The 14,848-nt window shown below is 44.1% G+C and overlaps 1 protein-coding gene and 1 long non-coding RNA gene across 9 annotated transcripts in view; one reads left to right on the top strand and one right to left on the bottom strand.

Moving 5' to 3' along the window:
- shroom2a (shroom family member 2a) overlaps positions 1-14,848 on the bottom strand; it is an 83,863-nt gene that overhangs the window by 55,886 nt on the left and 13,129 nt on the right. The window lies entirely within an intron of this gene.
- LOC148676000 (uncharacterized) lies at positions 1,941-13,857 on the top strand. Its single transcript, XR_015925425.1, has 4 exons — positions 1,941-2,483; positions 12,389-12,543; positions 12,967-13,170; positions 13,774-13,857. It is a non-coding gene; the product is annotated as an uncharacterized LOC148676000 (long non-coding RNA).

The raw sequence follows: 14,848 nt of genomic DNA, 5'->3' as shown, positions 1-14,848 counted from the left end.
GGAAATATCTCCCCCTACGAGTTGGGCAAACCAAAAGAGCATTAGTTAGCCTTTTCGATCAGAAGATTTCTAATTGTCGTTGAAAAGAATGGAAATATTGTATGTTCGCAGTAATATCTGGAAACGGACACTTTCACACAGTAAGAGGATATCTGTGTACATTTAATGTGGTTTCTCTCTTGGCACATGCTGAATTTTAAGCATAAAATCGCATGAAAGCCTTCAGCACAGTTTATCTTTGCCTCCTTCATTCTTTCACTGATACTTCTGTAATCTCTAGCAATGGAAGGGAGATGGGGAACATTGGATGCACATCAGACTGGTTTACCTGACAAAAAAAATGGGTCCATTCTGCAAATGCTTGGCAAATTACAAAAAAAAAACAGGACACAGGAAGACAAGGAAGCAGAAAACAGAAGTTGATGCCAGAGCCTACTGCTCCGGAACGGCCCAGCGTGATTGTCTGCCACCTGGATATTGCAAAAACAGACCCCAACAGTGCCAGCACAGGGGAAAGAAAACAAATGCAAATGGTATGGCATGATGAAAGGCTTTTCTCTTAGTGGGAACTCCTACAGACCCCGCTGAGGGGACGGGCATGTTCTGGCACCTGTGAAGACGCAGGGGGACAGGGATGAGGGGGCCCTGATATGAGCGGACACTCTGGCCAGGGGTCAGCCTCCCAGCTGTGCCTGACCATACGAAACCACCGCAGGCCATGCCGCCAGTTATTGTTGTTAAAAGCAAGTATGGAATTTAGTTTGCTCCGCTATTCTATAGGCTATTTATTGTTAATTGTGATCTTTGATATTTCAACATCTTGTTGTTCAAAGTGTAAATTGCACAGGGCAATGAGATGAACGTCATTCAAGGTCACTTTCTTAAAGTAAAACCAATCGATATCTCTGAGCACAGAGCAGTCCAAACTGGCATTATTAATAATTACTTTTCAGCCTGATAAACCAGCTTTTCAAAAATGGGAAGTATCTATGGGTGTTGCCAGTTCTTACGGATGATTCCTTATGAAGACGATAGCGTAAGTAGTGTAATGTATGATAGTATTTAAGGCTTATAAATCGCTTCTTTTACTACACAAGTCAGGAACACACTTTGTTTACAATGATGGTACAGGAGATCCATTCATACAGCAAATCAGTAGTGTCCCACCCAGGGTCTGAACCCGCAACTCTTCACACTTTGAGCACTACTCCACTACACTACTGACTTTAAATTGCAGAGGATTAAAGCCTTGGGGCAATAAATCATTCAGAAACTATTCATCTCTGACATTCTCCCAACGCTTTACACATCACACAATCTCCTTATCTGAACCAAACTTTACATAACCTAGCAGGAGCAACGGATGAACTCCATATAAACCACGTTGTCCTGGCTCCATTTCAGCACAGGAATACTGAACCTCTCAACGTCTCTCACTCGCAGCTTTTACCTGCTGCACACAGCAGGAACTGAGAGAGCAGCGCATTCAGGCATTAACACAAGCATTTAAACGGCTCCTAATGAGTCTTACTGAATACGAGGTGCCAAAACCCTTTGAAAGCAAGAATGACACAGCCTCAGAGGCATTTACGCTTTTTAAACCCAGTGCATTTTCACAGTTTGGCTCATTTCACGGGATTTTTTTTTATCCCATTGCCGCTTATTGAAGACCAGTTAGCACCAGCTTAGTGAAATCCCGACATTATTATTTAATAAAGACCTGGTTTTGGAAGAACCGCGTTTTTTATTTGAAACAAACTCTTTAAAAGTTATGTGATGCTACACAACAAAAAGTCCCGATTACTGGCATTTATGACTTATTAATGATCTCGGGCAGCAAAAAATGCGTCTAAAAACCATAAAAGAGACCCTCTCCGTGCTAAAAAAACTGGCGTGAGAGTGTGCTTCTTACGCCAACAACACCGCCGCCGCCCGTGTGAGGGAGAAAGAAGAGAAAGTGAAAGGCAAAACGTTTTCACCACCTCTCTGCAGGAGCACCTGGATTTCTCCAAGCCATTTGCAAACTCACGGCATTGCACAAGAGAGAGGGGGAAAAAAAACGGACAGGAAACTAACGTCTCCTGAGCCTTTGTGATGGTTAGACCAGTATCACGGGAGAGCTACACTCCGTACTCCGGCATGCATGTCGCCAACTGTTCTGGGCTCAGCCTCGTGCCAGTGGCCTCAGGCCCCACGAAGATGATACTATCGCCGTCCAGGAGGAGCACACGCACACCGGTTTAACAAGAACAGGCCCGCTGCACTGCGCAGGCCCGAACAATGGATCATTGTGCCCTGTGGCCGGTTCTGCCGCCTCCAAAGGAGAAGCTGAGAAGTGTTGTTTTCAACACCACTTTATGATCACTCAAGGTCACAGAGGACTCATGGGACTCGGTCGCCTGTATTGCAGGTTGCAGGAAACAGTAACTTGCACCAGAGACCTCTGTGAGGTGGTGTAGAGAGGGAGCAACGTCGCTCAAGAGGTAAGCAGAGAACAAGCACTGAAACGCAGTGTGAAGAAGTAGTGAGAATCAAGAGACGGCACGGCGAAGCAGGGGGTCAACATTGCTGCCTCACAGCACTGGGGCCTGCTTATAATTACTGGAGTGCTATCTGTGTGGAGTTTGTATGTTCTCTCTGCATTGTCCTGGGTCTCCTTTGGGTGCTCCAGGTCCCTCCCACAGCCCAAAGACATGCTGGTAATTGGTTAATTGGCTTCTGGGAAAAATGATCCTGATGTGCATCTGGGTGCGCCCTGGAATGGACTGGCGTCCCATCCAGGGTGTACCCCGCCTTGCACCCCGTGATTCCCAAGGTAGGCTCCAGGCCACCATGAGCCTAAATTGAATAAGCCATTATTGAAAGCGATGGTGATGTCAAAAAAAAAAAAAGGTGAAAATGTTCGGCAGTGGGGAAGATTTCTAATACTGAAACAAAGGTTAATAGCAAAATAACATCAGTGCTAATTTTATTCAAAACGTACACACACAACTATGGAACAGCCTGCATACCACTGCATTACATCTATTTGGGTGTGAAGTAGTGGCTCACTAAAAGACCTGTTGTGCGTCAGACCTAGAAATTGGGCTGGAAAGACAAAAACTATTAAATCTTAACTGGAAGAAGAAGCAGGCTGAGGTATTTTTCTAAAAAAAATAACTGATCCCAGATGGCAAGCTCTGCTGCTTACGGTTTTAACACAAAGCACACGTGCATTTTTGAAAGGTTTCCACCACGTTAACTCAGCCTTCAGTTCAGCCCAAAATCACATTTACAACCGAGAAGTAAATGTTTTAACAAGAGCAGGAAAATGAAACAGAATGTCAACACTCAAGAGTCTGCTTATTTGTTTCTCTCTCTATATATATTGCTGATCTTTGTTGAGGTTGCATCAATATCTTACAAAGAACACAATTATTCAGTCTTGCAGTTCCGAGATGCTGAACAGAACATAAAAACGTTAATGTGTCATGTCACTCATCTACTTCTCTAAACTGCTTTTCATTTCTGAAAGAACACTCCAGACCTTTGCCTCTGGCTGTTTCCAAATCACATCTTGCCAGAAGAGAGTGAGACCAATGAAATACAGAACAAGTTGTTTCACAGCATAGCTTAACTGTTAAGGCTAACTAAAATGGAATGTGATTATCTCTGCACAGAGCCGCAAAGGACCTTTAATAGCGGCGAGCTGTACTGCAAATACACAGAGCAGCGAACTGGAACTGCCACATGCTGAGCCGAAACCCTCTGCCCTCATAATTCAGCTGCAGTCCGCACTTTGTCTGAAAATCACTGTCCCTGCCCAATGCAGTGAAGCATACGCTTCAACTGACTCCATTAAGTGAAAAGCAGGAAATTCTCCACTGTTACTAATGACATCGTTATACTGCTCAAGCAGCAGCACCTTGCTCAGTAAAACGGATAAACCTTTCAGCAGAGGAATCTCATTTGACATCTAATTTAAACTTCATTCGTTCAATTCGCAGAGCTTTAATGGCAGGACCAATCCATTACGGTCCTTCTAAAGCCCGACTGACAAAGTAATAGTGCAACGGGTAACTAAGGAGTGTCGAAAAAAGAAATAAAGGAAATATAGAACAGAACAATCGCCAGTATATTGAGGAAAAAAACAGCTATCTGCTGACTGGTTCCTATGGCAAAGTCAGACTTGGCAAATATTAAACTTTACTTTTATATTAAATATTTATCAGTAAATAATTTTCTTCCTCAGTAACCTCTGTATTTTGACATCAAATCACTGTGGCCTTGAGACAGCCTCCCAGCCATTACACAGAAAGACAGACAAGGACAGCAGACATTTGCTTTTTTATACCACACACGAGTGGAGTGGACAGTTTGGGCAAAATTGAAGATAAAGGTTTACCTGCCACACATATTATGCCTCACTTTATTGAAGCAGTCTGTATTTTTAAGATACTGGCATTAACACGATCACGATCGATGCTTCGTTAAGCTACTTTGGTGAATCATCTGCTCACAGTGCTCTCAGTCTATCCAGTGCAGTCAGAACAGCAAAATCTGTTTTATATAATGCATACATATTGTTAACAGCACCACAAAAAAAGTCCTTTGTTTGAGGGTTTCTAAAAAAAAAATGTCAGTCAAACATGTTAAGGAATACAGAAAAAAGGAGGTAGTATTTCACACACCCCCAGTTACAAAGTTTACATTTTGACTGGGACTGTTCCACGGCAGGGGGTAATAAACTCAAACCAATCTGAAATACTCTCCTCGACGGGAAAGAAAATCATTGCCAGAAGCTGGCACAGGGGCGTAGGCACTGATGTGAGCACACATCCCCTCGCTCAAAGGAATTTCCTTAAAGCTGGGCAAGTATTTGGCGGCCCCCTTTCACAGAGCTCTGGCCCTGGACCTCCGCCGTGTCGAGCTGCCCTGTCACTCCTCGGCCTCAGCTCCCAGCTCGCGGGGCACGAAGAAAGATGACGAGCCTGCAGCAGGAAAGGGTGTAGATCCTACATGTCAATGTGGTGCTGATAAAGGCCCTTTCCAATATACTCCTTCCTTCTCTCCCTTGCGCCCTGTCATTGCCTTTGTTATAAATAACTCTCCGCTTGAGGCCAGTGGACCATGGACTGCCAGCACAGGATGTGGTTGGAAAGAATATGACCACTTTGCAGACAACCTACTGTAAACACAGCTTCTCGAAGCACCCTGTCAGCAATGCCTGCTAATCTCGGGGCCACGGTCAGGCCCAGAGCGCATCAGTCATAAATGTCAAGACTCTTGCAACTTACAGACAAAAGAAGAAAGCCTAATAAACAGAGCCATATAAGAACACAACTTGGTTCTTAGAAGTCAAGGATCTCATCCAGTCAGTTCATGAAAGAAGCCAGGGTGATCGGCTTCAACGATGTGGCTGGGTAGCTTGTTCCAGTCTCCCACAAGACTTTGCGTAAAGAAGTGCCTCCTGTTCTCGGTTTTCAATGCACTCCCATGATTTATTCAGCTTGTCAGGTTTTACAATCCCCCAGTCAAAGATCGCACGAAGTATGCAGTGTTTTGTTAAATTGTAAAATAGTGAATACATTCAAAGCAGCAGCAAAAGTACCTCTTTATCTGTGCCAGACACCTATTTAAAGGTTACAGCTCAGTGGCTGAAGCCACTGGAGCCCAATACAAACTGAAGTAAAACATGATTTGCTACTCATATTTTGTTTATTAATCACACAGGAGTGATGACTGGTGCACTTATAACCAACATTTGATGCCCCTAATGTATTCTAACATTCAGGCAAGAGAGCCCAGGAGCAGGGGAATGCCTCTGCTGAGAGTTCATCTGCAAAAGATGTGAACTAAAACTGCCCAGTCAGGCACCCAGTGCTGCCCTCACATTGGGCTGGATGAATGCCTGTTTCACTCCTGCTAGCCAACAGCAGAATTTATTATTCACACTGCAGCTCCAAGTGATTTATAGACAAGAACAGAGCATTTGTTTGGCCTTTCCTCTCCTTTTCGCTTCCAGTCATGCAATAACTTTTTTCTCCCCAGTGTTGTTCACTACAAAACATTACAAGGCTGCTTTCCGAATAACACATTCCAAGCTCCTCGATGTGATCTTGGTTTATGACACAAACTAAAATTCACAGATGCTTGGATTCTCTACCGAAAGGCTGGAAGCAACAGCATTTGTTACGTTTCAGTGCTTCTCCATATAGAATTGTCTCAAATCCCATGCAGAATGTCGCATTAACATAATTATGAAATTAATAATGATCGTAATAATGTGGGTGGGACATCTGTAGAGAATGATGAAATAGAGGTAGCTTTACATAAAGGACATTGGGGATCTCTTTAGAAACAGAAAAAACACTGTCTGTGCTCTCCTGCAAAACAAAACTATCTACTAAGCAATATAGTAGGGAATACCAGATCTTGTCTAGGCTCCCCCACTTAGCCAGAAAACTATTCGATTGCCATTCGATTTGGGGTGAAAACGTCCGATGTGCTTGGCTCTCCTCACCACATTGCGCAGTGTGACCAAGAAGGCCTCTAAACGCACTCGAGCGCCCCACTTCCCACAATCCTGTCCAGTTCCAGCACCGGGTCTTCAACCCAGGTGCTTTACCTTAGTCTGAAAAGGGTTCAAGCAAAACCCTGGACTCAAGAGCTGTACAAAGGGTTCAAAGAGCTGTTACAAAGAAACTTCCAAAACATTCACAGACTTGAGATGTGGGGTCCCCTCCATTTCCAGCCATCAAAACCATGCCTTAATGTGAGCAACAGAAAAAAAAAAATATATATATATGTTTGTGCCCAAAAAAAGAATCTGCCTCGCAGGTACTACAGCAGCCCAGAAGACGACAGTTCAGCGCTGGCCATCTCGCGCTCTTCCCCGGAGAGCGGGCCTTTTCCTTTTTGGATGTTTTGTTTCTGCAGTCACGGCCCGGAAGCATGGAGCTGTTCTCTCCTGGGAGTCTGCACCAGAAAGTACAAAGTGGTTGCTGCAGTTTTTTTAGTTTATCTTTTTTTTCTAATTCTTTTGGCATTCTTGCTTTCTCTTATCCCGTCCCTGTGGGTTGGCTGGCCTTTGGTGATGTGCCTCTGAATACGTGGCGGTCTGCCATTCTGGTGAGGACGCTCCCCTTGTGGTATTATGCTTAGCTGTATAGAGTTTGTGGGCGTGTGGCTACAGAACGAAACAACATTCCAATACAATATATATTTCTGCCAAGGAAGCAAACAAAAATCATTCATTATGCCACCTCTGGGGGCGGATGCACACCCCTGGGCACACCTTTGATGTCCAGCGTTTCAAAAAGGGGTGCTCCAGAAAGAATAAACAGAAACCAAGAAGAAAAGTTTCAATTCGTGTGCTGGAATAGGATGTTGCGTTCACGCTTCGCAGAGCAAGGAAGTGATGTCATGTGGAGGACTGATCACATGACCTGTATGCTGGGATGGTTGGTGGTATCAGCTCCTGTTGCCAGACTATCTTTTTTGATTGTTTTTTTTAAGCCTCTTCCCCCCCCTTTTTTGCCTTCATCATACATCGACAGCAGGGTGATGCAGAGAAGACTGATTGGTCACCTGTTGAAAACAGTTCAACTCCTCCAAACCAGCCAAAAAGGCTGCCTGAAGTTGTCAAAGGAACAGCAAGCGCAGCTTTTGATGACAGAGATGGTGGTACTGGGGTTCAGTTTGCTGCTATAGCTGTGGACTTAAAATGTTCAGATGTCCGGTATTCAGCATTTGTTCTTGAAAACACATCTCGTCTCAGGAGAACCAAAGGAACAAAAAAAAACGGAATACTTGCGTACGTGCCGGAGAATCTGGAGCGCAAGGTTATTGAGCCGTTTTGCTCTTCCAAAGGCTACAGCAAGCTCCAAGGCAGAGTCTAAGATTTTCACATTTTCCTGGTATGCTGATAACACCAGTGCCTTTTTAAAGAAAACAGGCAATTTGAGCTCAGCTGAGGAATCTGTGCTGTATTATTTAATAACATGAATTATTCATCTGCATCAGGCCACCACATAGAAAACTTTCCAGGAATACAAAACTGCTTGGGAAGAGGGCATGTGGTCTTTCCTGCCACACCTCATGGAGCTGGAAGTCCTCAGCAAAGGCAGAACGTGTCTGTTTACCACTGCCCAGGGGTCATTACACCTGAAGGGACTGCCTCAAATGGGACCGAATGACATTCCCCCCTCCAAAGATACGAATGTTTTTTGTGTCATTCCTTCGTTGTTACGGTTTTTGTAAAGATCGGTTTTCAAGTGTGCCGCACTCCCTTGCCGAGACCGATTAGTGGTTGCATGGGGTGGTGTCACTTCAGAGTTTGTTTGTACTGCGGTGATTCCTGGAAACTGATCTTAGTGGCTAAATCCCTTACATTAGGTTTTGATAGTGGCCAGTTGTGCATTTTGGTTTACATTGCACATTCTCAACAGTGGATTATTCGGTCACTTTTTTTCCTAGCCGCTTGGAAGAACTTCAAACCGGTAAACTTAAAACTGGCAACAGCTTGAACAGATGGAATTTTTTTCCCAATTTTTTTCAAGTTTGCATCCCCATTCTAAAAATGACTAACAAATTCATCTGTGTTTTTTTAAACCTATGACTTCCTTTTCTCCATCATTAGTGTATCTGGATACACTGCAAACTAAAATGTACATTTATATACATTGAACAGTCATAGATTCTCCATTCTTCTAAGTGAAAGATCTGTATGGGATCGTATATCTGCTTGTACATCTTGGTGTCCACTTGAAGAAAGTCGTGTCAGTCCATGATTCAGGTTATACCGGAGATCCCCTTAAATACCATAACTATGCAACCGATTGTGACTTGGTATTTGATTAAGTCACGAGGTCTGAGAAAAAGTGACACTCAATCTCACGTTTTTCGGAAGTATTTTCCTTTTCCGTTTCGCTTTCGGCAAACATTTTTAATTTGCTCTTTCCAGAAGTTTCATATTCAGTGCAAGCTATCCAGGCTCCTCTTTCAGTTTTGTTTTCGCCCCAACTCGTGTCTTCATTCTGCAAGCCCCCGAGACTTCATTGGGTGGGTACACAATCCGCTGGATGTAAGGGGGGGCAAAACAAGAGCATCGGCATCTTCTACTTGTGTGATCTGTTGGAGATGTCAAACAAACCTTTGGCTGCTGTCACTACTGGGAATAGATACTTGGACATCATCTATGGGAAAAAAATCTGAGAGGATCCTCTTACATTTTTTTCAGAGCGCACCTGACCCCTTGCTGACAACTTCATATAGTTCATATAGTTGCGGGATAGTCCCTAGTCCCCTGTAGATGCTTCAAGAGGTTTCGTTGTCCACTTTAAATAGGATATTTCCTGCTCAAACCTGGTACTTCTGCCCAATGATGGTTCTAATCCAAGCGCGGTCAGAAACGGATCTACCCGATGGTTTTTTCCACACCTATAAGAGCTGTGTGCTGGAAGCTTCCACATTCCCTATCCTGGCATCACTGGACACTCTCCTGTTATGATATCATTGATACGGATCTTCCTACTGCTCACTGCTACAGCGCTGACATGGTGCTGGTGTGTATTTCTCCTATCACTTCCGTCTGATTCTGGATTAGGGGTCCTCTGGCTGAAAGGTTAGGAGTTTCCAATGACCGAGGAAGTGGGAGTGCGGTCCAGTTAAAAATGTTTATTCTTATTTTGCTTTCTGCTCTTCGCATTTCAATGCAAATAGCTATTTTTAGATTTCTGGACGCTCACTCATCAGCGCGAAGCCACCGACACAAGCCAATCTGCAGGCGAAGGTCAACAGATTAAAGGCCCAAAGAAAACAGAGAGAGGGAGGAATAATGACGTGCTCAGAGATGAAAGGCCGACAGGCTCAAGATGGGGAGACAGAAAGACGGGTTTCTTAGGATGCCTTGTCAGGAATGCAGCAGAGTCAAAGCACAGGGGCCTGCGATTTATGGGCACAAACTCTGTTGTTCACAGGCAGCAGATAACAGCGGAATGCCGGAGCACCACAGAGTATAAACCCAGGGGAGCAGTGTCAGACATGTCCTGAGTGATTTCAATAAAAGCCCAGGCCTGTACAAAGAGCCTTGGTTAAAAATTAAAGAACCTGAAAGGAAAGAATGCACAGCACATGCTGCACATTCCATTCTTCCTATCCAAACAAGGCGGGGGGGTGGGAGGGGGTTTATGTGTGTGTGCAGTCTGGGCACTAACTGCTTCCCCTCAGTTATTTTAAAATTAACCTTGAACCCCTGCCTGCCCCTTCAACACAAACAGGCTTTTTACCCAAAATGTAATCAGCAGGCTGCCCCAGCAGAGCCGGAACATTCCACCCCCGGAGCGCGAGGGTACAGTGGGGTGAGCTGGCGTAACACTACTCCCGCACCGCGGTGCTGGGTTACAGTGGCCTTTTATATTTCCTCTCTCTCCGGGAGGGAAACAAGGCCCTCCATAAAAATCATTACCAGAAAAAAAAACACAGACAGGGACTACATTTTAAATTATTGACCCTTCTCCTCCCACCAAGGACAGAACTTTTAGTTTAAACATGAACCAGATACGGAAAGGAGCAAAAGAAAGAAAAACTGGTGAGATTTATCCAACAGCAACCTAGGCACTTTAACCAAAAGCTTGTACATTTAATGGGTGAAGGATGACCGATACTAGTACAAGCGTATATTTGTGATAAACACGCATAAAACAGTTAAAATGAGAGGTTAAATATGACCCAGTTCAACTTTTTAAAATGTCTTAACGTGAAAATGATAAGCACAGCGCACGAAGAATCGTCTGTCAAATTGCTTATGTAACAGACTTGGCTGCACATCTGCACGTCTGTTTAGCATGGAGTTCACAGGCAAGAGAACACAAAGACCCTGCAGCCTGATAACACTCCAGTACCTCATTCACCACACGCACACCCTGCAGAAGCACAATCCCACAACTCTGATTAGGTCCATATTTAATTTGGTTAATTAAGTAAGAAATCTGTCGACTTAAGTAACTGAGAGCCAACACAGAACGACAGCAAGAAGACCCTGCAAAACCCTGATGCCCCATCTCAGGGGTGGCGCAGGACTTCACTGCACCAGAGAAGCTCAGCTGTGAAGGACAAAATCACATGGTGTGGATGTCCTGTTCGGAACAGCTGCCTTGATTAGAACGAAAATGGAATTTCTTAAGTTAGAGCCATGGACTCCAATGGTACATACTCGGTTACATCCTTATATGTACAACTTAATTTCAAGCTTATACCTTGAAAACTCATCGTGTTAATCTCTCTGGTAGAAATGAACCAATTTCAAATTTTATTCCCCCCACCCCAATTTGCTTAAGCAGGAATTACAATTGTACCGGATCGTAGAGATGTAATTAATTTCTTATACATGTAATTATTCTCTTGGTCAGTAAATATGGCAAGGTCATACTATAATTCACTATAGGTTATTATAGAGATGATAGTATTTCTCAATCAAGTATCTGTCTCTTGGCATCAATTAATTCTACCGACAAAATGAGGCCAGGTCATGCGAGAAAGTAATGATTAGAAACCCTAGCATTTCTAAGAAACAGCGGAGAGTTTCCACTGACTGTGACACATTTACTTTCCAGACCGCAACCTGTTTCACAAGAGAACTGGCACTTCATTGGGGAAAACGGCTATTAAAACACACTTTAAAACCTTGAAACTATTCATCTACTGTAGGACGGGATTAAACAGGTTTGCTGAAACTAGGGGTCATATTAAAGTAGAGGGAACATTTGAAGAATCCAGTGCAAGGAGAGGAATGTGAAGAATTTTAATTAATTCCAGTTTGCTCTACAACACTAATTCGACATCTTTCCCATCTGTCCTCTCAGACTTTATTCCTTCTAGTGTTCGATAGTATTATGTCAATAATATTCTGGAACAACAAGCACCAAGGAAACGTTTTGTTGGTCCGTTAGCGCCTCAGTTCTCGCTCCGCAAGCGCCTGGGGTCTGAGGAATTCGTGGGCCGGAGAGACTTGGTCTTTTCTCCTTGAGCCGCGGCCTCCCTCCCCGCCCTGTTTGGACGGCACATAATCCCAACGCACAGACGTAACAGGAGCCCCAACACAAACAGTAACTTAATCTTCTGCAAGAAAAGCCCCACGAAGAAGAAGAAACCCAAGGCCCCCTGATCAATTTACAGCGGCCGCCTGTTGGCCTGTTTGAGAAGGAACATCAGAACGGCCACAAGCCAGCGGAGGTCATTCTTCTGCACATCGAGTTCGTTTGTGTTTTCCTTTTTGTAGTCCGATAGCCAGAACTGTGCCCCCCCCAAACCACTTCCAACCCTGGGCTGGGACAATTTTAGAGAGGATTGTAATCCCTAACCTACAACAGTGATAACCATCCCTAACCTACAATTATTTTTTTAATAGGAGGAAAATGGAGCACCTGGTGAAAATGTGCAAAAGGAAGACATGTACACTCCACACACTGGTGCCCCAAGCTGGAACTGAACTTATGACCTTGGAGCTGTGCGGCTGCACTACCACCTTCCAGCCACTGGGCGTGCAACACATCTCACCGCTCGGTGGGTTTCCGGCATGACTGTGGACTTCTGTGATGTCAGTCCAACTCCTGCCGCCAACATCCCCGTCCCCAAACGCCACAGAAACCACAACCTGCTGCCAGTCTGCAACTTATTCTACTGCAAATAACCACCCGCCTGTAAATTTCCCCTCACTGGCTGTCACCTCTTCGGGTTGTGCTCACTTTGGAAAAGCCTGCCACCCACTGGCAATCATGTCATGGGGCTCAGCCCACAACAAAACTAAAACCTGAGCTAATGTACAGCTGAGTCTGTTTCAGGCATAAAGGGGACTTAAATGCATTGTAACCAGTGATCCCCACAGGTCTGCTTTCCTCCATTTGTCTTGTACACTGCATTTTGCCTCTGCTGCTATGTACAGACACGGACTTAATAGCCTCTGCGTCCTGTTGCCTTTCATTTCAGGGCTGACAGGTGGCTCCTGTACTGGCGTTATCTATGGTGCTCGGAGTGAAAAAAGCCCAGACCTGAAGCGATCTTCACATCAGACACTGCACTTACAGGCAGGAGAAAACCAGCCCCCGGCGTTCCTTAGCAACAGGGCGCCTGTTGACAACAGGCCCTGCCACCGAGCTTGCCCAAGAGGAGCTCGTCCAGCGACTCTCAAGGGTACGCCGTCACAAGGTCACCGCTGCCTGACGGGTTTCGAGGAAAGATGCAAATAAAGAAAAAAAGCTCAGAACAATTTAGCTTCACAATGGAAGCGCTTAACTCATTTAAGATGAACCTGTGTATAGTATGTACCCCAAAGAACGAGTTTAGATTATGTAACGCTATCAGAATACTATTAAATACCTTTACCTGTCAGCATCTCTAAAAGATGTAATTCTGTTGTTGCATTTTAAATGCTTTAGAAATGTAAACACGCAATTTCAGAGGAGAGACACCCTCCTCCTAAAAGGACCAAATGTGTGGTGACCCTGAAGGACGTCTGTGATGCGTCTTTGTTCCATGGCTGAACAAATGTTAAAAAAGTCTGTTGTTGAAGTCCATCTAGTTATGTATGCAGATCAGTATTCTGTTGTTGTTACTTGTCTTCCTAATTAAACAAATACATTTTTACAGTTGGCTGTATAACTAAAGGAGGAACAGTGGTGCAGTGGTTAGCTCTGGTTTCCTCCCACAGTTCAAGGACTTACTTGTAAGTGACCTGGCTGTGGTGTGAGTGTAACTGTGTGCGACTGTGTTTGTCTCTGTGTGTGTCCCATCCAGGGCGTTTCCTGCCTTGAGCCCAGTGATTCCTTGGAGAGGCTCCGAGCCACCGTGACCCCAAATTTGATCAGCCATTACTGAAAGTGAGGCGATGTATAATTATGTAATGTATAAAGTATAAATTGCATCTGCTCAGGTCCTTTGACACAGCTGATACTTTAAAGGCAGAGGCTTCCAATCCTAGTCCTGGAGGCCCAGACACCTGCGGGCTTCCTTTCCAGCCCAGATTAATGGCCTAACGACTAACTAAAACAGTGCACGATTGGAATATTTGTAGTTTTTTTTTTCCTGCTTAAAACCTTGGGAGTTTATGCTACTTATAAAATGCAATAGTGGCAAGGCAACTGTTTAACAGCTGAACACAGGGAAACAGTTAAACTAAATCCTATTATTAAGCCAATTAAGGGTTCGATTGTGCAACCGAGACCTGAGCTGGAATGGAAACTGGGAGATGTGAGACTATCCAGGAGGAGGAAGATTGGGAACCCCTTTTATAAGAAGAACCCTCTGCCACATCCTTCACCACAAGGTTTATATTTAAGAATTCTTTTCTCAAATAATTTGCATCCATTTTTTTGGGAACCAACCAAATTGAATGAATAAATTTAGGAATCCTGACAAGAAATCAGTTACTGTTGTAGCTGGACTCCCACAGGATGGATTATCATAATTTTCAGAGGTTATCAATTGTCAGCACATCTAACAGTACCTTCTGTAACCTACAGAGGCATTAACAAATTAAGGCTCAAAATTGGACCTTTTCCCTTCTTTGAAATTCCTCTCAGTGTTAACTTCATCCTTTCTCCTCAAGCTGCCCAACCACTTTGTTCTGTCTGGAGTTCATGTAATTTTGCAGGACAAACAGGCTTGACCAAACTCAACTGAACATTTTCATACAGCTCCCCCACCCACAGGAAACAAAAGAAAACCTGCAGTTTTCCTGCCAGGAAGAAAAATGAAAAATAATGCAAAGAACTTTTATGTTCAGATGATCGTTAGTGTTGACTGGCAACAATAAAGATTCAGGATAAATGTTGAAAAAACTGTCCAGAAAACCGATGGAAATTTATCAAAA

The sequence above is a fragment of the Lepisosteus platostomus genome, chromosome 2, assembly GCF_059453375.1.
Source record: "Lepisosteus platostomus isolate fLepPlt1 chromosome 2, fLepPlt1.hap1, whole genome shotgun sequence".
NCBI lineage: Eukaryota > Metazoa > Chordata > Actinopteri > Semionotiformes > Lepisosteidae > Lepisosteus > Lepisosteus platostomus.
The sequence above is the reverse complement of the archived record's forward strand: the minus strand, read 5'-3'. Positions and strand labels throughout refer to the sequence as shown.